General features: G+C 36.8%; 1 long non-coding RNA gene across 2 annotated transcripts; it reads left to right on the top strand.

Moving 5' to 3' along the window:
* The first annotated feature begins 71 nt into the window (after positions 1 to 71).
* Positions 72 to 27,641, top strand: LOC143665248 (uncharacterized). Of its 2 annotated transcripts, none has more exons than XR_013166811.1 (4): positions 72 to 164; positions 1,274 to 1,362; positions 16,197 to 16,274; positions 27,531 to 27,641. It is a non-coding gene; the product is annotated as an uncharacterized LOC143665248 (long non-coding RNA). The 2 variants fall into 2 exon arrangements; XR_013166812.1 differs by having other exon boundaries at positions 99 to 216.

Below are 27,641 nucleotides of genomic sequence, written 5' to 3'. Positions count from 1 at the left end.
GAAGTCATAATTGAGCAGTGACTCTTTCTCTTTGTACTTATGTCATAGTAATCCTAATCTGTGTGATTATGGCTGTTTCTGCCTAAACAGGTAATTATATAGAAGTGCAAAAACAAAAAGACGAGACCAAGTTTAAAGAACGGTTATCATCATTATGCTGACATGTGAGTGCTCTTGTTTGCCAGAAGGTTAGGGCTCTGTCCTGACACACTGGAAGTAAGTGTCAGGCCACATTTCAAGAAGATTTGTAACTCAGTCCTAGGCATGTGTGCTCAGTTCAACCAATGGTGGGTAGGTGGGCCATCCCACTGGGGCCAGGCATTGGAGCTTTTTGGGTCCAGTCTTACTGTGGTTGGTTTGCCCACTAAGATTAATTGGTCAAATGACATGAATTGGAATTTGGGGCAATCTAGGCTCCAGGGAATATGGAGTTAGCAGAAAGAATAACAGTAATAATGTAAGAAAGCAGCCGGAAACAGGATAGAGATAGAAATCTATAGGCAGCAAAAAATGACTGGATGGAGGGAAGGGGCCCAAAGAAGCAGAAAGAGTAAAAAATGATTCCTAGTTCTGAACATGGTTACAGGTGAAAGCAATAAAGATTGGCAAATAACACAGGACAGTATTGTGGAAAATGTAACAATTTTAGTTCAGGCAGGTTGAATTCAATGAGCCAGTGGGTTATCAAATATCTATAGTCTAGGAATCAAAAACATATTATATTTAGGTCCCAGCTTTTTGCATTAAAACATTCTGCCATCACTATCAATGTTTGCATTAAAACATTCTGCTAGGAATGTTCTGATTTTTATTTTCTTTTGTCTTGTTTCCTTTGCTTATGAGGTTTTTTTTTTTTTTTTTTTTTTTGCCAAAATGAGGCATCATGCTTCTTAAGGATACAAGTTGCTCATCCAAAGTAACGTCAGATTTAGGAATGTATGATTTCCAGAGCTGGAGCACTAACATTGCCCAGATGTTTTTAAGCTGTGGTGTTAAATCCACTCAGCTGTCTCTGATTGCATCTAGCCCGTCTCAAGTTCTTTGCTCATCTTGTGTGTTCCCTTTATTTAATCTGCTATAAATCCGTCTAGCTTTGAATTTTTTTTAAAAGGAAGCCTGAGGAGATCCAATGATATGAATGTGAAGAGGGTGGATTTTATAAAAATATTCTTAGATCTCATAATAAAATAAATCAGAGAATATCAGAGAATTTTAGAACCATGAGACTGAGAGGATACTTCGGGATAATTCGTTCTGATCTTTTGTTTTATAGATGAGAAGATTTAGACTCTGAGGACTTGAGAAACTTCATGAAGACATAAAACAAGAAAGTGGCAGAGCTGGGATTAGACACCACAAGCAGTAATCATTTTATTATTATAAAATAGATTTTGAAAGGTTTTTCTTTCTTTTCTCTCTCTCTCTTTTTTTCGTTTTAATGAACAGGAAATGTATGGAGAATAGAATGACTCTTCTAACTCCTGTCTGTCTTCTGTACCAGGCATTTTTCCGTGGAAATGGAAATGGGCCATTCCCATCAGCTTAGAGCATACTCTTACTTCTTCACTAAAAAAAAGAAAACAATAGAAAAAATTCAATCCTCTCCCTCCAGCTATAGTCTTCTCTCTCTGTTCTCTGTTTCCCTCACAATGAAGTTCTTTGGATGAGTCTTCTATACCATGGTCTCCAAATTCTTTCCACTCATTCTCTTAGACCCACTCCAAATAGTTTTTGACCCCATATCATCAAAAGCGTTCTTGTCAAGGTCACCAGTGACCACGAAATTGCCAAATCCAGTGATAAGCTTTTACTCTTCACTTACCCAAGTCTGTCTGTCAGTCACATAACGATGCATTCCATCACTCTTCTCCTTGAACTACATTGTTTGCTTTGCTTTCAGGAGAACACAATCCCCTGGTTTTCTTCCAGTTTCACTAGTCATTCCCACGATTCATTTGTTGAGTGCTTCTCATCTCTAACCTCAACATGGGAGTGCCTAAGGGTCAGTCCTTCAACCTTTTCTCTTCTTGATTTGCATTCATTTTGTGGATTATTTCACTTAAATATTGTAGATAAACTTTAACTTTCAAAACGCGAAATCTCTATATAATGAGACAAATATATAATGAACACATGCCAAATGTTTTATTACACTCATTAATTAATGAGTAAGTGACTATTACGAGGCAAAGACTAATTCAAAGAATACTGGAGAAGCTACGTATTTATAGAGAACTTAATGAAGGAACGTTAAGATGAGATTTCAGGGTTAGATACAAAGCAGTTTAATGTCTCACCACATAATAAACCATAACTTTCCCTACCAAACAAACATCTATAAGTTAATGCTCTGCTTAGTCAACACTAGGTCTGGGGCCTTTAATAAAAATCTTTACACTGCCTGTAGAGCCATAGCTCCCCAAATTTTATTTCTAGCTTATTCCAACTTACTATACCTAAAATTGATTTCCTGATCCTCTTGCCCTAAATATGATGGAACTCTTACCCATCTCTAAATGGTAAACCAATTATTTTCGTTGCTTATCCTTGCCTCCTTCTTTGTTTTCTTTTCTTTTTAAATCTTTTTATTGAGATATCTTTGTACACCATACAGTCCATCCATGGTGTACAATCGATGACTCACAATATTGTCGCATAGAGGTGTATTCATCACCATAACAATTTTTAGAACGTTAGCATCACTCCAAAAAAAATAAAAAGGAAAAAGAAAACCCCCCACACCACATACCCTTTTATCCCTCCTTCTCATTGACCACTAGTATTGCATTCTACCCAATTTTTTTTTACCCCTTATGCTCCCCCCTTTATTTATTTACTTATTGTCTTTTTTGCTTTTTTAACTTATCTGTCCATACCCTGGATAAAGGGAGCATCAGCCACAAGGTTTCACAATCACACAGTCACATTGGAAAATCTGTATAGTTATACAATCATCTTCAAGAACTGAGGCTACTGGGACACAGATCAACAGATTCAGGTACTTCCCTGCAGCCATTCCTACACACCATAAACAAAAGGACTTTCTCTCTATCTCCCTTCATATTCAATCTGACAGCAAATTCTGCTAGTTTCTACCTTTTAATTTCATCCTGAATTTGAGCTCTTCTCTCCACTGTACCTAGTAACATGCTGGTTCAAAGCACTATCATCTCTCTTTTTTTCTTTAATTAATTAAAAAAAAATTTTAAACATAGCAACAAACACAAACATTCTTACCATATGCTCATTCCATTTTACATATATAATCAGTAATTCACAATATTATCACATAGTTGTATATTTATCACCATGATCATTTCTTAGAACATTTGTGCCAATTTAGAAAAAGAAATACAAAGAAAACAGAAAAAAATCATACATATCATACCCCTTATCCCTCCCTTTCATTCATTTCTAGAATTTCAATCTATTAAATTTATTTTGACATTTGTTCTCCTATTATTTATTTTTAATCTGTATGTTTTACTCATCTGTCGAAAAGGTAGATAAAAGGAGCGTCAGAAACAAGGTTTTCACAACCACACAGTCACATTGTGAAACCTATGTCATTGTACAATCATCTTCAAGAAACATGGCTACTGGAACACAGTTCTACATTTTCAGGCACTTCCCTCCAGCCTCTCCATTACACCTTAACTAAAGAGGTGATGTCTATTTAATGCATAAGAATAACCTCCAGGATAACCTCTCAACTCTGTCTGGAATCTCTCAGCCATTGAAGCTTTATTTTGTCTCATTTCTCTCTTCCTCCTTTTGGTCAAGAAGGTTTTCTCAATCCCTTGATGCTGAGTCTCAGCTCATTCTAGGGTTTCTGTCACACATTGCCAGGGAGGTCCACACCCCTGGGAGTCATGTCCCACATAGACAGGGAGAGGGCAATAAGTTTGCTTGTCGTGTTGGCTGAGAGAGAGAGGCCACATCGGACAACAAAAGAGGTTCTCTGGGGTGACTCTTAGGCCTAATTTTAAGTAGGCTTAGGCTGTCCTTTGTGGGATTAAGTTTCATATGAACAAACCCCAAGATTGGGGGCTCAGCCTACTGTAAAGCAGTATAATCTCTTGCTGGATTATTGCATGATTCTTCTGGAGGGTCTCCCCGAGCCTATCCTTGACATCCTGTAGTTTATTTTCAATACAACAGCCATAATGATCCTATTAAAACACAAATCATAGCATGTCAACTGTACAAAGGCCTTCCATCTCACCAGAGTAAAAACCAATATACTTGCAAAGGTCTGCAAGGGCTCAAAAGGACTAACCCTCTGTTACTTCTCTCACGTCTCTCCCACTACTTTACCATTTGTCCAATGCCTCCAGCTACTTGGTGTATTTGCTACCCTAAATATGCCTTGCCTTCACTGTTACTGACCTCTGCCTAAAGGCTTTTCCTTTGTGGTTTCCTAACGGCTCTTCCTTTTCCTTTAACTCAAATGTCATCTAAGTAAGGCCTCCTCTGATCACCGATTTGGAACTCAGTCCTCTGTCCCCATCTTCCTATCCCACTCCTCTACTCTGAGATATTTTTCTCCACAGCACATATTACCACACAATATAACATATAATTTGCTTACTTACTTGCTTATTGTGTGTTTCACTCATGAAAATTAAGCTTCACGAGCACAAACAGTCTTTCTTTGTTTTATTCACCAAAGTATCCCTAGAACCCAGAGCACATTTTCTGGCACATAGCAATTCAACCTATGTTTGTTGAGTGGATGAGCTAGGACACATTGAAACTTCTGAAAAATAAAGAAACACATCACCAACAATTCCGTATGCAAATAAAAGCCGTCTATCATTGCTGTTTTGGGTAACTATATAATCATTTCAATGGTTTGGAATTGATTTAAGAGCCAGCTTGCAAGTCATTAATAATGTCAATTTAATTACTTTATAGTTACAGCTCATTTTGGACCAAAAACTGAATTACCCATCTTGAACGCCACCTTATTCATCAGACTTGGCTCTGGTAATGACGCGGTGATAACTGCCATTTGTTATTTTCAATAATCTTTCCTCTTAGTCAATAATTTTTCATTTGCAACTAGCAGATAAATACTTCAACTATTGAAATTATGGAGTTAATAGGTGTTTGGACTTTTGTCTTTCCCTGCCTTAGGTTGGTTGAGTTGTGTGGGTCAGAGCAGAAATAGCTCAAAGTCAATTCTCTTCCTGATTTTTGGTTTAGAAAGCTAAACTCATTGGAGAAGCTTAAGGAGAAAAAGGAGAAATTGTTTCCATTGAGGAGAGAGTGCAGACAAAATAGATGAGAGAGGGACAGAGATTTTTTTCTGAAGTCTAAGGAAGGGACCTGAGCAGACCAAAGCTCATTGTTATGGCTGCTGTGTTGTTCCCCAAGCAAATGACAGGACCTTGGAAGGTCATAGCTGTTGGTGTTTTAGGATTAGTGCTCAGGGAAGAGGGGTATCTTGCAAGGTCACAGAGTATCTCACTGAACCCATGAAGTAAATAAACTTTGAGCTCAAGTGGGACTAGAATTGGGAAGCACAAATCTCTCTCTGGAGGCTTAGTTCTCTCCAAATATGGCTACCTTAAAATGGGATTTATATGCCTTCCCATCCCAGGACAGGCACTGGCAAGAGATAGTTATGTGTGTTACAGCGTCAGGGATTTTGAAATTACTGTTTCCTTACCAAGAGAGATGTGAGCAAGAGCCAAAAACGAGGATAGGGAAGTAAGTGAATTTACTGGCAAGTCACTATACTTTGGAAATTTAGTCCCAGAACCCTCTTACAATGATTTCCTGTGCTCTTGGCCAGAGGCAGTTTAATATTCAAGATAAAACTCTTGCCAAGGAAAGCTTCTTTGGAATGTGAGAATAGAAGGATTCTGTACTGAATAGGGAGATGAAAGTGGTTCTCTCATTACCAAAGGAAAAATAATCTTCTTCCAATGAAACTCTGCAGATAAAATGAGTCAAATTGACTTATGGATGTTAATGGGCAGATGTGGGGCCAAATTCTTGTTACCTGTGAAAGGCTAGATGGAGCAATCTGGACTAAACCATTATTATGATAAGCATCATACCCTTATGTAGTTAAAATCAGAGATATTGAGTCCGGATCTTATATGGAGATTCTTACAGGATAGTAATGGAAGGAAGGGAAGAAAAGAGTGCTCTCTTTCTTATTTGTATAAGACCTAGTTCTTGTTTTTATTTTATATGATTAAAATTTTATATAAAAATGAATTGCCGATGAATGAATAACATACATAGAAGCTATAAGAATGATCAGTATATATCTACAAATAATTTGTAAGTTGAAGTTTTACAAATGACTGATAAATTACTAAGTATAATGAATTTAAAAAAAACCTATGTGTACTGCCCTATATTCTGCTTATAGGGAATATTTTGGTAAACTGTAGAACTTTCTCTGAAAGTTTCTTACTTGGTTATGAATTCTAGAACACATTATGTAGGCTGAAATAAAATACTTAGCCTTAAGAACCTTATAGCCAAACTGAAAAGAATATAAGGAAATTTATCAAGGATTATTAGGAAATACAGAGCTAACATGAAGCAAACATGTAGGCTCCAGGTATATTTGATGAGGAAACATAGTAACGTTTTCTAAAATCTTCAGTCTTTTAATTTCCCTTTTAGTAATAGCCTGGCATATCTCTATCTCTATATGAAAGAAAAAAGAGAAATAATAAGCTCTGGCTTGGGGTTCATATTCTACTACTTTGGTTTGTTTGATTTGGACTGTCATTCATTTGTAAAACTCTCATTCTTAAAGTAAGGATGCATTTCAGTTTTTAATGACATGATTTGTTTACCTATGAGCATTCTGATGCCTGGAGGCAGGAAATCGGCTGTTTGCCATCATCTTGGTTTTTATTGCAGTCGGGAAGGCTAAAGGATGTCATCTTATCCTTATCCTGAGTTCAGGGACTAAATATAATTGATCTTAAGTTTAATAATAATATGCATGACAATGCTTCCTTTAATTGGGGTACTAATTAAATAGCTTAAATAATTTACTCAGGTAAATGCTTTGGGTTAATGGTTAAGGCCAGAAGCCTTGGGTCCCAGAAGCTACTTCTGAGAAGGGTGCTTCTGCCTGGTCCACTCGCTCCCTGTGCTTTCTACTTGGAATGCCAGGCCACTTAGTGAATGAAGAGGGAGTGGACAAATGCTGACAGCACCGAGGGACGTTAATGGACAGTGCCACAGGAACGGTGGGGAAGTGTTTCTTTTGCTCATTATATAAATTATTCTCTCTCTCCGTTGTTCCTAGAGCCAGAGGGAAATTGAAATGCTAATGTAAGAAGAGGACGATTTTATGTGATTTTTGTCAATCCACATTATGGCTACTGGAGATTATTAAGTGCCCTTACAGTTCCCAGTATCCTCTGTGCTGTTGAAGTGAAATAACCCTGCTTGCTCTTTAGAGTCTGAAGCTTAGCACAGGAAGGGTGTAGCAGTTAAGAATTTGACAATCAAAGTGGCTGAAAAATGAAATGAAATGTCTTTAAATACTAGCTGGGGAAGTTTAATATAGTAGAAAACCCAAGTATACCAGGGAAAATGTCCTTCGATGTGTGGCGATGATACAGGAGATGCATAAATTATGTTAGATTATGATAGATACCTAAAGGAAGAATGGTGTCCATCTCACTTCCTTGGCAACACTATGTTTTCTGCTCTTTTCTGATGAAAACCATCTTCCACTGAATCATAAAGATTCTATAATTACATATCAATGGATGATGTTACTCAGTAGAATCCAAGAGAAGGAAGTAAAATCTGTCAGCTGTTTTCTTAATTTACAACTTCATCTATTTCCCCTAGTTATCTGAGGTGAATTAGGAAAAAATGAGCACTCAGAAATGAAATACATATACTTTGCATAAATGCAGCCACACACTCTTGCACATATACATTAAAAGAGATTCTAAACATTGAATGCCGTCTTTCTCCAATCACATTATTTAAGTGGCCCAAGATGTACCATTGACTCATGGTATTTTACTTATGTAATATTTTCCCTCTTTTTAACTCTTTTCCACCATACTCAGTTTGCCACCTGAATGACACAAAAGTCCAACTAGTGCATCTATTGTGGAATTTGTTACACCTTCATATTTATATATATATATATATCAAACTCCTTGCTAAACTTTAGATGCCCTGAAAGTGTGCACTGACTCTTGTTCACCTTTGTATCTCTTAAGGACAGAGCCACACATATGTGGTCCTGAAGGGAATCAAATTAGAAGTTTGTCTCAGTGGTAAAAGTAAAAGCAACAAAAGGAACATCTGTTCATAAAGCTTTTTACTTAAATTGAGGCAAGGTATTGAAATAAAGGGATAGCTTAGTTATTGAAGTAAAGGTTCTACTTTTTTGCTTTGTACTTAAAAAGTAAGGGTACTAAAGGAAGCTAGTAAAGAGTGTTTCAGGCCACTAAAGTGATGTATGTAAAGAGATGGATAGTATAAGAGTCCCATCAAATGGTCAATACCAAGGAGAACAGAAGGAAAAAGAGCTAGCCTTCACGGTGGAAAAAGTTAAGTTTTAACTTAATTTAAAGCTTAAGTACAACTTTAACTTAACTAAGGGCTTACTATTCCATTCCTGTCTGAGACTGTACCTATCATATATTTAATATTTTCACATTATGGAGCTGATTCTCTTCTACTTTTCTTGCCTACTTTTCCTCTGTGTAATCCCATCCACTGCAACACATTTCTTTTAAAAAAATTCTATTTGCAAACTCAGCTCTCATCAGCATATCTCTGGTTTTAGGATTAAACCTAGCATTTATAGGCAACCTAGTAATTTCCTTTAAAATCACCAAAGTGTATCTTTTCAAATGTGTAAAAGATGCCACCCGATAGGAACGTGCAAGAATTTTAACTGTTTAAAAGAAAGATAATAGGCATTAATAATATTTTATGTCCCTTAACTCGGTGGATATGTGACTTTGTATAAAATTTTGTGTCAAAGGCTAATTTTACACGATAAAGATTGTTGGTATATTCTTTATGAAAAATTCATTATTCTGAACTAACTGTCCATAAATTATGAATCATAAAGGCTAAAACATTTACTTATTTCAGCAAAGAATTATCAAGGAGTACCTTCATACCAGACCCTGTTCTAAGTGCTTGAAATAAATAACTAAAATACTGTCTTTTGATTAGAAGATTTCCTTGGTGGTGTGTCTCCACCCATTGAAGATGGAGTTGCTTACTGGAATCCTTTAAAAGAGGAAACATTTTGATGAGAGTCCCTCTTGTAGAGCCATGAGAAAACCAGCAGACACTGCCAGGTTTGCCATGTGCCCTTCCACCTGAAAGAGAAACCCTGAACTTCATCAGCCTTCTTGAACCAAGGTCTCTTTCCCTGGATTCCTTAGATTGGACATTTCTATAGACTTGTTTTAAGTGGGACATTTTCTCAGCCTTAGAACTGTAGCTAGCAACTTATTAAATTCCCTGTTTTAAAAGCCATTCCATTTCTGGTAAATTGCATTCTGGCAGCTAGCAAACTAGAACAAACTCCTTCTGTGTTTAATAGAACTTATTGAAACTGTGCTGGGCAATCTTAAAGAGGTCTGTGTGGTAGAGTGAATCATGTACCCCAATTTAGACATGTTCCTGGTCTTGAGCCACATCTCTCTTTTTTAAAAAGCCTTTTAATTGTATAATGTAATGTATATAAAAAGCAAAGAAAGAAAAAAGCAATAATTTTCCAAGCACTCTTCACAAGTAGTTACAGGACAGATCCCAGAGTTTGTCATGGGCTTCCATATCTTAGAGGATTTTCACATGGACAGATTTAATACGGTTTTTTTTTCAGGTAGTTTCCCAACATATTTAAGCTTTGTAATTCAGTAAACAATGAGAAGACATTAACGTAATAAAGATGAGAAGAGAATATCACCCAAATAGGAAAAAGGGTAAACTTGATCCACATCTCTTGAAGATGTTATGTTAGTTAAGGTGTGGCCCAATTTCATTCAGTTAATCCATATTACTGGAGCCTTTCGTAAGCAGAAGTTCAGACATAGAAAGAGAGAGCTGGGGAGAAGCCAGAAGCCAGAAATCAATGCAAACTGTAAGAGAAAGGAGAGGACATCACCATGCAATGGGAAGCAGAGATGTAAGCCAAGGAGCATCAAGGATTATGACACACTAATAACCCAGGAGAATGTAAGCCTTCTAGCCTCTAAAACCATGAACCAATAAATTCCTACTTTTAAGACAACCCATTACAAATATTTGTCTTAGCAGCCTCGTTAGCCAAGACAGTCTGCTCTGTGCATGATATTAAATATTTTCTCAGCTATTATTTTGTATATAGTTCAGTGGAATAGTTACAATTTTTTAAATATGAGAAGATTGGCTCAGAGTTTGCATGAGTTAACCAAGGATGGGCTTGTGTCTCTGTTTCACTTTCCTTGTTGCTAAAGCAAATACCATGCAATAAGTTGATCTAAACAGTGGACATTTATTGACTCATGGTGTTGAATCTAGAACTCCAAAATCAAGGCATAATCAGGGTAATGCTTTCTTCCCAGAGTCTGTGGTGTTTGGGGGCTAGTTGACCGTGATCCTTGGTGTTTGGCTTTTCCATCACATGGTAATGTATATGGTGGCCCCTCTTGGCTTCTTTCTTCTCTTCTGAGTTCTGTTGAGGATCCACTTCTGGTTGTTCCCTTTGACTTTCTCTCTGTAAACTTCTCTATAAGGCCTTCAGTAATAGGCTCAAGATCCATCCTGGTAGGATTGGGCTATACCTTAAGTAACCTCATCAAAATGCCCTCTTTACAAGAGTCACATCCTCAGGAATGTGATGGATATGGAGCTCCAAACTAGCACAGTTAGCTTGAGTACACAACTCAAGCTAAGGTCTTAAAACCAATATTAAAAGATGAGAACAGAAGATAACCTTTTGCATTTATTTTTAATAAAAGACTTGAGACACTGGTCTTCCCAGGCATGTTTATGCAGTTTAGCCAAGCACAGAATATCTAAGTTTATTTTTTTATATTAAAGCTTTACTTAATAAGATACAAGAAAATATAACTGTTCATAAAAATAAACCAAAGCCTACACCTATGCATTCTAACCGTTTTTGGGGGAGAAATTATTCTGTGCAAATGGCTTATCATGATTGGGGTGCTCTGCTGAGCTTAAGAAATTGTGAGTGCCAATTTCAATTTGCTTAGTTCATTTACTTTGCACCTAAGTTGTAAATTAATCATCACTGGTAGCGTCAATTTAGTTGTAATTAATCATGAAGGGAGGAGTAAAGCAGTCACATTGGTGCCAACCATATTAACTGCCTTATCTGATTGCTCTCGGTATAATTTTCCAACGCTTTGATGAATATACGAGGCAAGAAATACTTTGGGGGTTTCCAAGTTTATTCACATTATATTTGGAAATACACCTAAAGTGCTATAAATAGTTGATTGCTGCTTTACCTGATGATTTTATTTTGTGTGTGTGTCAGGCCATATATCTTACACACACACACACACTTCTGACTTTCTTTGGGTAATTGACATGCTGATGCTTTTAGAGCAGGTGAAGCTAAAAGTGGTGATTTTACTGGAGTCTTGACTGTGTGTTCAAAGTTGGAGAGAAGTGGATCCCAACAAAAAGGAAGTATTTATATGTCCTGTGTAGTTTCTGCTTATCAAGTAAATATTTAGTGGAAAATATAATTCTCATTTACAAATATGCAATAGCTATTAGTCCTTGACAAACAATTGATTTTTCACCATTATAGTCAGAGTGTATAGTAGCACACATTTACTTATGCCTAACAGAATTTTAGTTGCTTTACAATAAACAAAAATGACATAACTGCTGTAAAAGAGATGATATATTACACCAGTGCATTTTGCAGTCTCTATCAGTGATATTTTTTGACTCCCTCTATATTACATCAAACCATTCATTGTTTGAGGATGAGGACTGAGCACACCTACAACAAAGAAGTCATGGTTTAGTGTGGATGCCAAACTATGCTTTTCACGCCACTGCAAAATAATTGTCCTAAAAGCTAGGCTTCACATGTGTTCATACAAGAGCAGGGGAAAGGTCTTCATTACATCCTGTCTTCCGGCTTCTATGATATGGATGATGGTAAAACTTTATGATCTGATTTCCCAGGCTTGGCACTCTTACTGTTTAGAAAGTTTTCTTTTATTCTTTGGCGTCCAGTCACTCAATTGGTAAGTACAAATAGGAGGCAGTGCCCTTGAAGAGGAGCAACGACCCTTCTTGGGATACTTGAGGAAATGATACAACACAAAATTTAACAGAGGTATATAGTGAAAGGCAAGTCTTTATCCCACCCACATCCCTCAGGAGCTCATGCATTCTACACAAAGGAGACAACTGTCTCCAGTGGCTTAAATCTACACTCCTAGAGGTACTCTATGCTTATTCATGTATGCATGTGTACTTTTTCCTTTTTAAAGCAATTTGCAGTGTACTATGTTCCATATCTCCCAGTTTTCACTTAAAATGTCTTTATCAGTACATATTAGTACCCTAGAGCTAGCTCCTTTTTACAATGGCTGCATAGTATTCGAACATAAGGAAAAAACATAAGAACTCTATTAATTGCTTCCCATTATTTTTCTCTTTGCAAACAGTACTATAATAAAAATCCTTTGCCATTTGTTATTTTGACCTTGTACATGTCAATATGTAGAATAACTTCCTAGAAGTACAATTGATGGGTCAAATATATATATATTTTATTTTAAGAGGTATGGTCAAATTCTTTGCAACAGAATTATTTTGATTTACCATCTTATCCACATGAATAAGATAGAAATGCCTATTTTCCTTTACCTTTACCAAGAGAGCATGTTATTAACTTTTTTATCTTTTCCAGTAAAAGGTAAAAAAAAAAATAGTATCTCAAAGTTTTAATTTGCATTTCTCTTGTTATGAAGTTGAGTGTCATGTAATTTTTTAAGAGACTGTACATTTCCATTTATTCTGATCCTTTTTCCATTTTTCTATAAATTTATTGGTCTTTTTTATTGATTTTAAGAGCTTTTCTAAGCTAAAAATATTGGCTCTTGTTTTGTGATATGTCATTTAAACTTTTTTTTATTAGTTTGTCGTTTGCCTTTTATCTGGCTTACGGTATATTTTGATATGCAGACATTTTCTTATTATGTGGTCAAATTATTCAGTCTTCTATTTTGTCGTTTCCTAGCTTTGTACAGCATTAGAAAAGCCTATTCCATTCTGAGACTATAGAAATAATTCTCCCATATTATTAGTACTTCTTTGGTTTCATTTTTCATGTTATAATATTTGAGCTATCTGGAATTTATTTTGACATAAAGTATGAAGTGAGGATTGAATCATTTTTTTTTTTTTAATTTCTAGATCGTTACCTGGTTGTATTGCCACCAGTTATTGAATAATCCATCTGTATCAGTGAGGGATCTCCACGGAAACAGAACTCATAAGATATACACCTCTATATTAAGAGATTTATTTTAAGTAATTGACTCATGTTTGTAAGGACTAGCAAGGATGAAGTAGTTTGTAAGGCAGGCCAGCAGGCTGGACATTCTGACAAGAGCTGATGTTGCAATCTTGAATCTGAATCCATAGGGGAGACTGGCAGGCTGGAAACTCAGGCAAGAGTTGATGCTGCAGTCCCAAGGCAGAATTTTTTCTTCAGGAAACCTCAGGTTTTTGCTCTTCAGGCCTTCAATTGGTTGGATGAGGCCCATCTACAGGGTTGAGGATAAGCTCCTTTACTTCATGTCAGCTGATTATAGATGTTAGTCACATTCACAAAACACCTTCATAGCGTCATCTAGGCTGGTGTTTGACCAAATGACTGGACACCATTGCCTAGCCAGTTTGACACATATAATTAACGAGCACATCATCTTTTATTTGACATGTGAATTTTATAATATATGTGATATATAATTACGTGTAATATAATAATACGAAAAATAGTGTTTATTTCTGTTCATTTTATTGATCAGTTTGTGTACTCATAGACCAAAATCGTACAACTCTATTTCTGTAATTTACTAAAAAAGGGTAAAGTTGTTGTGACAGTTAAGTTCATGTGTCAACCTGGCTATGGTTATGGTGTTTGGTCAAGCAAGCAGTGGCTTTATTGTTACAGTGAGAACATTTCATGGACTTAAATCATCAGTGAGTTGATTGCATCTGTGGCTGATTACATCTACAGTCAACTGAGGAAACTGCCTTCAGCAATGAGAGAAGTCTCATGCAGTTCGTTGAGGGCTTTATGAGGCCAAGTGGTGATTTTAGAAGTTAGAAGAGAGAATTTCTCTCTCTCCTTCAGCCAGCAGCTTCTCTGGGGGAGTTCATTGAAAACCTTCATCAGAGTTCCTAACTTGCAATGTGGCCTGTGGAGTTTGGACTTGCCCATCTCCCCTGTCGTGTGAGATAATTCTTATAAAACCTCATAATATTTACAGAAATCTCCTCTTCGTTCTGTTTCCATTGAGAATCCTGACTAATAGAATTGTTTTTGTTAATGCCACTGTATTTTGAGTTTAAGTGATTAAAACACCTTACTAACTAGAGTAAGATGTACTTCATTCAGACAGAAAAATTACAAATGACATTAATATCTTAGAAAAATAAAATTATATCACTGAACCAATTTGGAAATTGGTCTGTTACATAGATGCCATTGCTATACACTGAGCATGACTCGCAGCAGAAATTGTCAGAGTGGTGACAAATATCAGTCTCTAAAATTGATGTTGAGACAACAGCAACTTGGTAATTGAAATGTTGTCTTAACAGGTACAAACTTTCCACTCGGAAGTGTTTTCCTGGTGTTAATTTTCTTGCCCAGGTAATGCGACTTAAACTAGTTGTTCTTAATTAGATTGAGTCAGGGACTGAGCAGCCAGAAAGATTTAGCTCAGAAATTAATTCTACCTGGTGTATATCAGCCTGAGCTTGACAGTGTTTTAGGAAACAAAGTGAAATTCAACACACAATGTTCATACTCATCAAAGTAAGAAAATGGAGGTTTTATTGCCTAGAGAAAGCAGTATTACCACTCTAACGCACATTGCAACCACTTTTTATCAGTTAAGAGTTTTTGCATTTTTTAAGCATTAAATAATATACCCTCAAATCTACACAGTACAAATGTGTGTTTAGACTAAAACATGAAATTCCTTCCCTATGAAGAGAGTACTCAGAAACCACACTGTTACCATTTTGGCAAGCACTGTTTTGGATTTCATCTATGAGAAAATTTTACATATTGTTTTGTTTTATATAATGAAATTTATATTATTCATATTGGTTTTGTACCTTGATTTTATTACTTAGTTTGTGATGGACATCTTCCTGTGTCAATACATGGCCTAACTCATTCTTGCTTGTTCTGTGTTAAATTTTACAGTTACAATTTTCTCTTTATAAAACTTATCATTGGGGGAAGGTACAAAGGTAGTTCAGTGGTAGAATTATCACCTGCTGTGTGGGAGACCCAGGTTTGATTCCCAGTCCATGTACTTCCCAAAAAACAAATAAATAAGCAAAACAAATAAGACTAAACAAAACAAACAAATAAAATCCAACAAGTGGTATTGCAGTAATGGGATACTCACATGGAAAAACAATGAAATGTGACCCCGCTATACAGCATACAAAAAACAAAAAAACAAAAAAACAACCAAACCAAACCAAAACAAAACAAAAAACCTTCTCATCATCATTTTAAATGAAGGAAATATATTCTAATCAAAATTCAGCAATGCAAATGTGTAAAGAATAAAAAGTAAAATACGTCCTTCACTCTCCCTCCGTTCCAACCTTTAACCTGGCCTCATTGCTGTCAGTTTTGTGTGAATTTTCTACACTTAGTTTTCCACATATGCAAGCATGCACATTTTACATATGAGGACAATTATATATAGTTTAAAAAAACAGAACCGTATTATACATAGTGTTTTGCCACAGGCTTTTCTTTCACTGAATTAAAAGAAGGGAATTATATGATATGTATTGCTTTGCCTTCTAACATTATTTTTCACGTAACACTATATCATGTCCTTTATAATCCATTCATATCAATCATACAACTCTATCTCATTTCTTTAATTAGTATCATCATGACAGTAATTTCTCCCATCCTCACCCTCTATTTCCTACAGTTGGGCTCCTGAGGCTAGAAGAATTGGAACATCAGCATTGCAGGGGGTGTGCTTATCTTACCGACAGCTTACTCCAAGGTAAGCTTGCAGTTTTATTCTCCAGGCTCCTATCTTACTCTCTAAAGTTCCAGAGTCATCTGGCCATGTCCAGCACCATCAGAATGGACCTGAGTTGGGCGACCACCCCTGCTTAAAGTTGAGTACAAGAAGTTCGTTTATACGTTCATGGAAGAGCACCTAAAGATTTAAATGAAACAAAGGGCCGTGGGAAGGGGAGGAAGGCAAATATCTGTGTCACTAGGGATTCATGCCCCTACTTATGTGAGAAGATTGGGAATGAGCTGGATAGAGAAGCCAAACCACTTTGGAATCTCTTCCCCACCTACTCCACTCCCCCCAACCCTTTATGTGGGTTGGAATAAATCAAAGCTATAGTAAAGCACTGTTTATACAATTCTGATTTTTTTTTTATGTGTACTTGACCTGATACAATGGAGAAATTTGGTGATATACTACATCTCCTTTAACCAAAAGAGTGCAAAGTTGAGGTTATTAGAATTCCTTAATGTGGGAGTAGCATATATTATTTATTTTCCAAATTTTATAATTTATTATATGATCTGCAGAAAAGATTGACCATTGTTGAGAACTAAATAGTGTTCAGGAAGATCAAATGGTAGAAATAGTTTAGAACATTTGGCAAAGTTAGAAGGGGATGAAAACCATAAATCAGTTGACAATGGAAAAAGAGAACAGATCCAGAAAATTTAACATGTAAGTTACAGGAATTCCAGCACAGGAAACAGAAACAGAAAAATAATAATTAAATAGCTCACCAGAGTCTTAATCTATAAATTTGAAATAATCATGGAATTTACCTTATATGCAAGATATTTGCTTAGAGTGAGCATTCAGCAATTTACTGTAGGTAAAGCATGTATAACATTTCCTGGAAAAGTAAGATATCAATAAGTCATTGTGCCATTTTAAAACTATTATGTACCCCAGAAAAACCATGTTCCAATCCTGATCTAATCTTGTGGGGGCAGCCATTTCTTTTAATCTTGATTCAATAATGTAAGATAGAAACTTTTGATTAGATTATTTCCACCAAGATTGGCATGCACAATTGTGGGTGTGAGCTTTTGGTTAGATGGAGATGTGACTCTGCCCATTCAGGTAGGGTCTTGATTAGGTTACTAGAGTCATTTAAAAGGGGAAATATTAGGAAGAAACCACAGGTACAGACACTTAGAGAACAGTTGCTTCAGAGCTGATAGAAACACAGATATTTGGAGATATTTAGAGTGACGACAGAGAGAGCAGATGCCTAGAAACAGGTCACCATGTGCCTTCCCATGGGATGTTAAGCAAGCCAGAACCCAGAGTTGTGTCCCAGAGGAGCTAAGTCCACAGCTACTGTTCCAGTTTGCTAGCTGCTAGAATGCAATATACTAGAAACAGAATGGCTTTTAAAAGGGGGAATTTAATAAGTTGCTAGTTTACAGTTATAAGGCTGAGAAAATGTCCCAATTAAAGCAAGTCTATAGAAATGTCCAATCAAAGGCATCCAGGGAAAGATACCTTGGTTCAAGAAGGCCGATGAAGTTCAGGGTTTCTCTCTCAAGTGAGAAGGCACATGACGAACACAGTCAGGGCTTCTCTCTTGGCTGAAAGGGCACATGGTGAACATGGTGTCATCTGCTAGCTTTCTCTCCTGGCTTCTGGTTTCATGAAGCTCCCTGGGAGGCACTTTCCTTCTTCATCTCCAAAGGTCATTGGCTGGTGGACTCTGCTTCTTGTGGCTATGTTGTTCTGCTCTGCTCTCTCTGAATCTCCCATTCTCCAAAATGTTTCCTCTTTTATAGGATTCCAATAAACCAATCAAGACCCACCAAAATGGGTGGAGACATGTTGTTCTAGTTTGCTGGCTGCCAGAATGCAATATACCAGAAACAAAATGGCTTTTTAAAAGGGGAATTTAATAAGTTGCTAGTTTACAGTTATAAGGTGAGAAAATGTCCCAATTAAAATAAGTCAATAGAAATGTCCAGTCAAAGGCATCCATCCAGGGAAAGATACCTTGGTTCAAGAAGGCCGATGAAGTTCAGGGTTTCTCTCTCAAGTGAGAAGGCACATGGTGAACACAGTCAGGGTTCCTCTCTCAGATAGAAGGGCACATGGCAAACATGGTGTCATCTGCTAACTTTCTCTCCCGGTTTCTGGTTTCATGAAGCTCCCCGGGAGGCATTTTCCTACTTCATCTCTAAGGGTCACTGGCTCATGGACTCTCTGCTTCATGGTGCCACAATATTTTCTGCTCTCACTGAATCTCCCATTCTCCAAAATGTTTCCTCTTTTATAGGACTCCAGTAAACCAATCAAGACCCACCCAAATGGGTGAGACATGTTGTCACCTAATCCACTTTAACAACCACTCTTGACTAAATCACATCATCCAGGGAGATGATCTGATCACAGTTTCAAACATACAGTATTGAATAGGGGTTATTCTATCTTTATGAAATAGGATTTTGATTAAAACATGGCTTTTCTAGCGGGCATACATCCTTTTAAACCAGCATAGCTACTTAGAAAGAAAACTACCAGCATCAGAAGCTGGAAACAATGAACCAGGTATAAGGACCAGCAGACACAAGCCATGTGCCTTGCTAGCCAACAGAGGTGTCCCAGATGGCATCAGCCTTTCTTGAGTGAAGGTAACCTTTTGTTGGTGCCTTAATTTGGGCATTTTCATGGCCTAAGAGCTATAAATTTCTGACTTATTAAATTTCATTTTTAAAAGCCATTCCATTTCTGGTAGATTGCATTCCAACAGCTTAACAAACACTTATTATTAGTTAGTTATTCTTGTTACATCTTACACTATTACTTTTGGTATCATCATCATCATTAAAGAAAAATTTATCTGATCAAAAGGAAGAATAGAAAGAGCACTTGGGATTCTAGGCATGAGTAATATAAAAAAGATATTTTCACTGCAAATGCAAGGAAATTTCTAAAATAAAGGATAAAAAGAAAAATTCAACAAGTTTTCAGATAATTCCCTAGTAAAAGATAAATTGTTAGATTTGAAAGACGTACTAATTACAAGTAGCAGAATCCTTTCTGATTAGTTTAAAGAGAATAGGAGTTTAATAAAGGATTTTCAATAGCTCAGAAATTTGTGGGATAGGCAGGGGAAAAAGGATCAAGGTTATGTGTTCAGGAAAAACATCTACAATTATTGTATGGTTCTAGCCTGATAAGGGTATTGTCACCACTCACAACTCAAATCCCTTCTTTTTTTTTTTCCTTGTACCAGTGATATGGCTGCCCTGCTCCCAGCCATTTCTTCTTGCAGCATACATCCAAATCAGAGTTTCATGCGTGTACACTAGATGCTGGAGCTTAGTTGGCTGCCTCTTTCTAGCTGCAAGACAGGCTGGAAAATGTAGGCTTTGGTATTCTATCTTGGGAAGGAGCAATTCACAATGTTAGGAAACTATACAAATAAGGAGAAGATGTGAAAAAACTGCATGTATGGCCACAAATGACGAAGACCCACTGCAGTTTGATTAGCATCAGCTCTAATGTCTGCTTCACTAGAAGTGAGAAGCTCAATTATGAAAAGAAAATGGCAATGGCTCCAGAGTCCATAGCCAGCTAAGGTAACATTCAATGGAGGGCAGTAGATATGTTATGATCCATGTTACTTTTCTGACAAAAATAGTCAAGGAAATATTACACTCAATGCTTATAAAGTCAGAAGAAATCTCAACCAAGGGAAGGGAAGAGAAGACAGGAAATAGTTTTAAGCGATGTATCTTTAGTCTAAACAAATAGTGACAATATGACTAGGCATGCATCTATGTTGCTGAAATAGAAGAGACATATATCAATGGAAGGGAAAAAAAAAAGCCTGAAATGGAAAATCCTATACAAGCTCAGTAAAAGCAGAAAAGTTGGTGTGAGTTGGAGGAAAAGGAGCTGAGAGAGTAAGTGGGAAACCCATGCATATTCTGGTTTCATTGGTGTGCTAGCAAGAATGCGATGACGTGGGCAGAGAGACGGGTATGTGAAAATACTTGATGTGAAGACATAGTTATGCTTAACTGTTATTACATTAGCAGAGACGCATATTATGACATTTAGGGATAGCTGGATTGGCGATATTAATATCAAATAAAGTGAAATTCAATACACAAATCATTAAACGGGACAAAAAGAAAAATGAAGAAATGATAGTAGTAACATTTGCTCAGAAGTTATTATAGTCACAATATTTAGGCACCAGATAACATTCAGCCCCAAAGTCTCAGAAATAGAAGGAGAATTTGATGCAAGTTTATAGAAGAAGATTTTAAATATACTTCTCTTATAATCTGACTAATCAAGTAGACAAAAAATAAACATGTGCCCAGAAGATTCTAATAACTTGTCTGCACCACCCATGGTCCTTTTCCCTCCTTCATTGGTTGCCATGAGCCCTGAAACAAAGCATTCTGAACACAGGGCATGTTATCTTTGTAAGGCTACACCAGAAGTTCCATGTATCTAATGATATGTGAAAAGATATTTCTGCCAGCATCAAGGGAAATAAGATTGGAGCAGAACACTATACAGGTTTACTGAACCTCTAGTGTTTCATCCATTAGAATATATGGCTGGCCAGTGTCTTGAATTTAATTTCTCAGGTTAGTACTCTCCCCACTTGGAAGTTAAGTTTCTTGTCCTTGATGTTTACTCATCCTTGAGTAAGGAAGTGGAGGAAGAAGAAGAAATGATGTCATTCCTTAGAGGATACAAGTTAAAACAAACAAACGAAAAGGATACAATGTATTAAAAATCTGAAACAACAATTGGAAAGAGCTGGGAATTGATCTTCAACTATTTTTTCAAACTTTGGGAGTTCATGAAAATAAAAGCTATATATTTTTTTCCCAAGCACTTCTGGGTTCTAAAACCATCTGTGCTTCAAGGATAATTTAGTTCATATGTTTTTAGTTAATTGCACTTAACTCATCAGAATGTTAACTTGTTATTCCAGCTATTTGATGTCTCAGAAATCATACACACATTTTAATATACGTTCACAAGTCTTTCCCCCATTCGAATAAGGAAGTCATCATTTAGCTCACAGTAAACAGAACCTGGAAAAGCTTAAGCCTGATTCCAAACAGAACTAAGGAAATTCCAAGAGGTCTGAAACTTGGCAAATTATTTTTCACACACATGGTTACAGAGTCTTTAATGTTACCAAAAGACGTCAAAGTCATCACAAGCATAAGTGGGGTCTCTGGAATGTGAGAATGTTTAGTCAGGGAACTTGCAATATAGGTCATCTTATACCTATATTCCTGAAGTGGAAGAACTTTAAAATCAGCACAAAACAGCCCTTCATGGCCCAGATGTAACTAACATTGTGCTGAAGCTAGTAGGTTAATTTTTCCACAAAAAAAGATAAGTGCCATTCCTCAAAACTTTTGTTGTCCCAGTGACTGTCTTTCTTTTTAATGATAATATAGTGAACATATATCTATTAAAAAGTTTTTTTATATTTATGAAACTAGGGTAGAAGTAATTTTTCTCTTCCCCAGGTTGGAAGTGTTTTCAGAACAGAATACTAGAGCAAAAGTTATCATGGATTAATGTTTGATTGCCTAGTTTTCCAGCTGACTGAAGCTTCAGTTAAGTCTAAACTAATTTTCACAGTATTTACACAAAGGCTTTTAGAAATTGTGAGCTGTAGGAATCTGGCCTTTGGAAATTGAAGAGGTTCGGAGGGCAGGAGCTCAGAGACTGTAAACCATGGAAGGTGTACTGGGGCCAAATCCCATGGCAGGACCCAAGGAACCAATTCATGGCCAACTATGGACTGTGAAATTAAGCAGAAGACTCTAAAGTCAGAGCAATGGGTCAATAAGAGCATTTAACAGGAATGTATCAATAGGAGCATGAAGATGGAGTGTTTGAAGCAGTCAAGAGGTTAGACAAATTTCCTGGAGAAGCGTGCAGAGTAGAGAAGGCGAAAACAGAATGAGAGGTGGAATGAATGCCAACTTGGGGCAATTGGCATGATCACTGAGCTTCTTGAGTGGTTTCGCTTGCTTTATTGTTCAGGTATAAAAGGTGTCAGGAATCTTGTAGCCTAGAGTTCATGGCTGACCCTGCCATCCACACACTACCTACTGTCAGATCTGGGGTGAACTGACCTCTCTGGCCCTAGGGTCTCCCCTCATTTCTGGTCCAGCATTCTTTCTGTGTGCCATATTGCAAACAAATTACTCATTTTTTTTTTTTTCTCCCCCTCTCCTTCTTCATCTTTCTCTTTTTGCTTTCGCTTGCCTTGTTGACTCTAATTTTAACACAAATTTGAAGTAGAAGTGACAAAATATCACACCCAAAGCTTGTCTGGAGTTATTTTCAGAGCAAAACATATTTGTTTTGTGAAGTTTCAAGGTTACTCTCAGCATATGGGTTCAAAGCTGTGAACCAACCTTGAACCTCGGAAGCTGTGAGTCTACAAGATGGGACTGATATGTAAAAGCAGAAAAGGTTCAGAAGACTCACTGGGCAGCAGTTGTCTTTTTAAAAAGAACACTTTGATGAGTTAAGTGTAAATGAGTCAGAAACACGCGGATTTTATTTCCCTTGCCATATGTATGGGTTTAAAAATTAGTGGAAAAAAGTGTTCGGCACAACATGTTTTGAATTTTATTGTTCTTTTTTCTCTTATGATCTCTAGAAGATGGAAGCTGACAAATGGTGGAGACACCTGAGCCAAAAGCAATCATCAGTTTGAAATATTTATATAACACATGACACTTTGTTAGACCGAGCAGTCAGGACATTCAGTCTGAGAGTTTCCATTCAGAAAGTCTTGATGTATTTTTAGTGTTTGACCTAATTATATGGCTAAAAAAAATTTCCAACAGGTATCTATCCAAATTTATTGTGTGAGAGCCAGGAACAGGGCTGTGAGTTATCCGTTTCATAGTAGAGAGTGTGATACCTGAGTAAAGATTTGTAACTGGGCTATTGTAATTACAAAGATATTTGATAATTTTGTTTAAACTTTTTAAGGCTTTACAAAAAGTAGTGCAAGTAGTGGATCATGCTCTATATATACAATTTAATCTGCCTCAGACATTTTGGTAGTAAGGGGCTTTGAGGCATTTTGATAATTTCTATCAAGGAAAAATAAATATTTCAAGATTCTCACAGTCTGTTTTTACTTTTACTCCTTTGGCTCCCCCATGATGGGAGATATTCAGGAATTATCCTGTTAATTTTGATTTATGTAAGTCCTTGTTTAAATTCTCTAGTTTGCTGTAGCTAAATAAATTTCAAATTTTTACAGGCAGTGTGTAGAAACTGTCCTTTTTCCCAAACTTGTGTTTGTTTCCTGACTTGCTGAGGAACTTCTAAGAGAACATAAAAGTTTAAACAAACTGTCTCTGGTTAGCTTGTGGTTTGGCTTGTAAAAACAAGAATGATTTAGGCCAAACCATTTCAGATGCAAGCATTGGATGAAAGCACAAAACAAAAGTATGCATGCAATTTTATTAAAATGATAGGTTGGTCAAAACAAAATTACTCAATCCTGTAGAGGACTGAGATGGAACATCCTCAAAATAGCTTATGTGGATGGTGCCAGGCTATCTCACAGAGCAAGAGCAGTTTCCACGCCACTATCACATCTGCCATGAACTATGTGACTTTTTTTTTTGTATGTTGTCCCGTGTATTTTAAATAGAAGGAAAACCGGGCCACATTTCAAAAATTTAAATACGGTACATGCAAAGGCTTTGTTCACATTTAATTAAATTACTGTTTATGCGCCATATGTTTAATCAGACACTGCTTCTATTCCCAGATGGAGAAAATGGGTAGGAATAAAGTATAAATGTCTTTTCTCTGGGAACGAATTGCGATGATTTTTCCAAGGAATGTCATCTCAATGACAAACTCATATGGCCACTGCTATGACACAAGCCCTTAAACGATCACTTCCTGGCTCATTAACTCTGAGAACTGTAAATACAAGTCTTCCGAAGATAGGTAGGGTCCTCAGCTCCATGAAAAAATGCTTAAATTATTTTTAAGACTCCTAGTGCAACTTTCTCCAATTAAACTGCTGTCCTGACTTATCAAAACATTTGGTTTAGTATTTCAGGTTAAGTTTGTTTTTAATTCATCAATAAAAATAAATAAAGAAGATCTCAATATTAATTTTTAAATGGAACTGTAAATTGTGACAGCATATATTGAATACGTTTGCCTTAGTTTACCAGGTTGCTATGAAAAATACTACATAATGGGCTTAATAAACAACACGTATTTATTGACATGCTTTTTTTCCTTCAGTGATTATTAATTGAGATATAACCATCTAAAGTATGAAATCAATGGTTCACAGTATCATCATAAAGCTGTGCATTCATCATTACAATAGATTTTTGAACATTTCCATCACTCTAAAAAAAAAAAGAATGAAAATAAAAGTAAAAAAAGAACACCCAAAAAACCCCATAACTCCCACATCCCCCTATTGTTTATTTATTTATTTTTGTTGTATCCATCTGTGTGCACACTGGATAAAGGGAGTGTCAGTTACAAGGTTTTCACAATCACACAGCCACACCTCAAAAGCCACAAGGTTTTCACAGTTATAACTTAAAAGCTCTATAGTTATTCAATCATCTTTAAGAATCAAGGCTATTGGATTACAATTCAACAGTTTCAACCATTTCCTTCTACTCTAATACACCAAAAATTGAAAAGATATAGCTATATAGTGTATAAGAATAATTTCCGGAATGACCTCTCAACTCTATTTGAACTCTCTCAGTCACTGAAACTCTTTTTTGTTTCATTTCTTTTCCCCCTTTTGGTCAAGAAGATTTTCCATTTTCCATGCCAGGGCCAGGATTACCCCCTGGAGTCATGTTCCATGTTGCCAGGTAGACTTACACCCTTGGGAGTCATGTCCCACATGGGGGGAGGGCAGTGGGTTCACCTGCTGTGTTGGCTTGGAGACAGAGGCCACATCTGAGCAACAAAAGAGGCTCTCTGGGGGTAACTCTTAGGCATAATCATAAGTAGGCTTAGCTTCTCCTTTGCAGGAATGAGTTTCATAAGGGGGAAACCCCAAGATTGAGGGTTTGGCCCATCAAATGGACAGTCCTCAATGCTTACAAGGATATCAGGTCTTCCCCAGGTGGGGAAGTTTAATATTTCTATCTTTTCCCCAGTCTCTCAAGAGAACTTTGTGAATACTTTTTACTCTTCATCTTAGCTTACTCTGGGATATATTGGGGCATCTCACCAACCTGTACAAACCAAGAGGCTTTGACTCTCTATTGATTGTTCCATGTGACTATGGTGTTCAAGTAAGCTGACAACACAAGTTAACTTAGATACTGTGCTACTGAAAATATAAATTTTGCATCAAATAAATATCCTTTCCTTTGGTCTCATACAGAAACTGAAATTAAAAAATGCAATCAATATTATACTTTACTCTTTAGTCTGCTTTACCTTAGTTCTACCCAGGTCAGCTTCATTTATATCTCTATTTGAAGTCTGATCAGATTCACATTTTTGAGACTAGGAGAAGCCCTAAATTGAGGTGACTTCTCCCCAAAATCTGTAACATCACAGCACTGGCTGCCAATAATCCCTTGAGTTCCTTGGCTTATGTTTCTACCTCATGTTGATTCCTCTCCTGTCTCTTCTGGGTCCCATTTACTTTTATCTTCTGGCTCCTTCCATTGGCTTTCTCTTACTATGTCTGAACCCAACCTAATTCAATTGAAGCTACACCTTAACTAAAAATAATTTCTCCAAGAGATCTTATCTACAATGGGTTCATACACACAGGAATGTGTAGTACGATTAAGAATATGACTAAATCGGGGTACATAATTCAGTTCACCACAATGTCTAATACAACTTTAACTTATAACAAGTGGACATATTTTAGGATGTCCTTGCTCTTATGGGAAGCTGAATTCCCTTTAATGATTCCCCAAGTGTATGTGCCTTCATGTGAGAAGAAGGGAAGACTAATTTTTACCATACGCAGTGAGCATGTGCTTTTCTTTTTTGTCATTGCTCTGCTGTTTTTGCCATATTTTCAGAGTTCAAGTCCCTAATTGGTTGGTGGGAATGTAGATTAAATGTCATTTATTTTGGAAAATACGTTCTGCTAAAATATTGTCATATAATAAACCATTTAATTACAAAATTGGCAGCTGAAGGTAATGCTATGTCTACATAAGCAACTTCTTAAATGCTTTGGTCAAAAGAATTTGGGGTACTCAAGGACAGGAAATGATTTCTAGGTCTTCATATTTCTAAAAGTAAAAGTATTGCAGTCAGGGGCTTACCTCCAACAATGCCATGCTGATGAAACCACAGGTAAACTCTAGTGTGGTTCTGTCATTTGCATTGTGTTAATGTGTATATAGAATACTCCTCTTCCTTCCTTGCTCCAGGCTGAGCTGTGGTGTTGGAGGAGTAGTTGTGGGGTCATGCGCTTTGGAGAGAGGACAGGCTAAATAGTGGGAATATGGAGGGGTAAAGAGGCCTCTCTTTGAGTAAGACATGGATACTGGGCTCAAGTTAGAATGGTACTCCTGTTGCATTCTCCTTAGGGATGGGGCAGAAGAGCTTCATCTATCATGCTGGTTTGCTCGAGGAAAGGGTATCAGGATAGAGACAAGGAAATTCTGAAACACAGGAAAAGAGCCATTTAAGATAATTTTTTTTCCATAAAAATCTCATAAAACCCAAGAAGTAGATATTTCATAGATTAAGAATTGAATGCATGGATAATATAATAAAAAAACAGACGCAAAGAGTTTGGCCAATTTGATCACAATCATGTAACTAGGGAGTGGCAACAGTGGCAACTGTCCTCTCTCCAAAGCACATGACCCCACAACTACTCCTCCAATACCACTGCTGAGTCTGGAGCAAGGAAGGGTCACTCTCCACTGAACTATGGAGAGTGACTCCATTGGTCATCTCTTTCCATATCGTGATCCAAATGAAGTGAGAGCAACAACTGAGGGGAAGCAAATGAGAGGGAAAGGTGTCCACAGAGGTGGGTCATGGGAAAGGAGAGCGAATGAGCAATTTTATTCTATAATAGAATGACAACATGGTCATGCTGCTGGTTAGGTTATGTTTGCCCTAAATCCTTGATGTATGATGGAGTGATGAATAAATACAAATTTAAAAATTTTAAAAAGTGTTAGCTATGGTTAAAATGAAGAAGCTAAGATTTGTCCTGTCTATGAAATTCTTTTTTTTTTTTTTTTTCAGGTACATGGTCCGGGAATCGAACCTGGGTCTCCCTCCTACATGGAAGGCAGGCATTCTACATTGAACCACCTGCGCACCCTCTGTTTATGAACTTTCAAAGTAAAAGTTGTA

The sequence above is a fragment of the Tamandua tetradactyla genome, chromosome 21 (genome assembly GCF_023851605.1).
Source record: "Tamandua tetradactyla isolate mTamTet1 chromosome 21, mTamTet1.pri, whole genome shotgun sequence".
NCBI lineage: Eukaryota > Metazoa > Chordata > Mammalia > Pilosa > Myrmecophagidae > Tamandua > Tamandua tetradactyla.
This window is presented reverse-complemented; position numbering and strand designations above follow the sequence as displayed.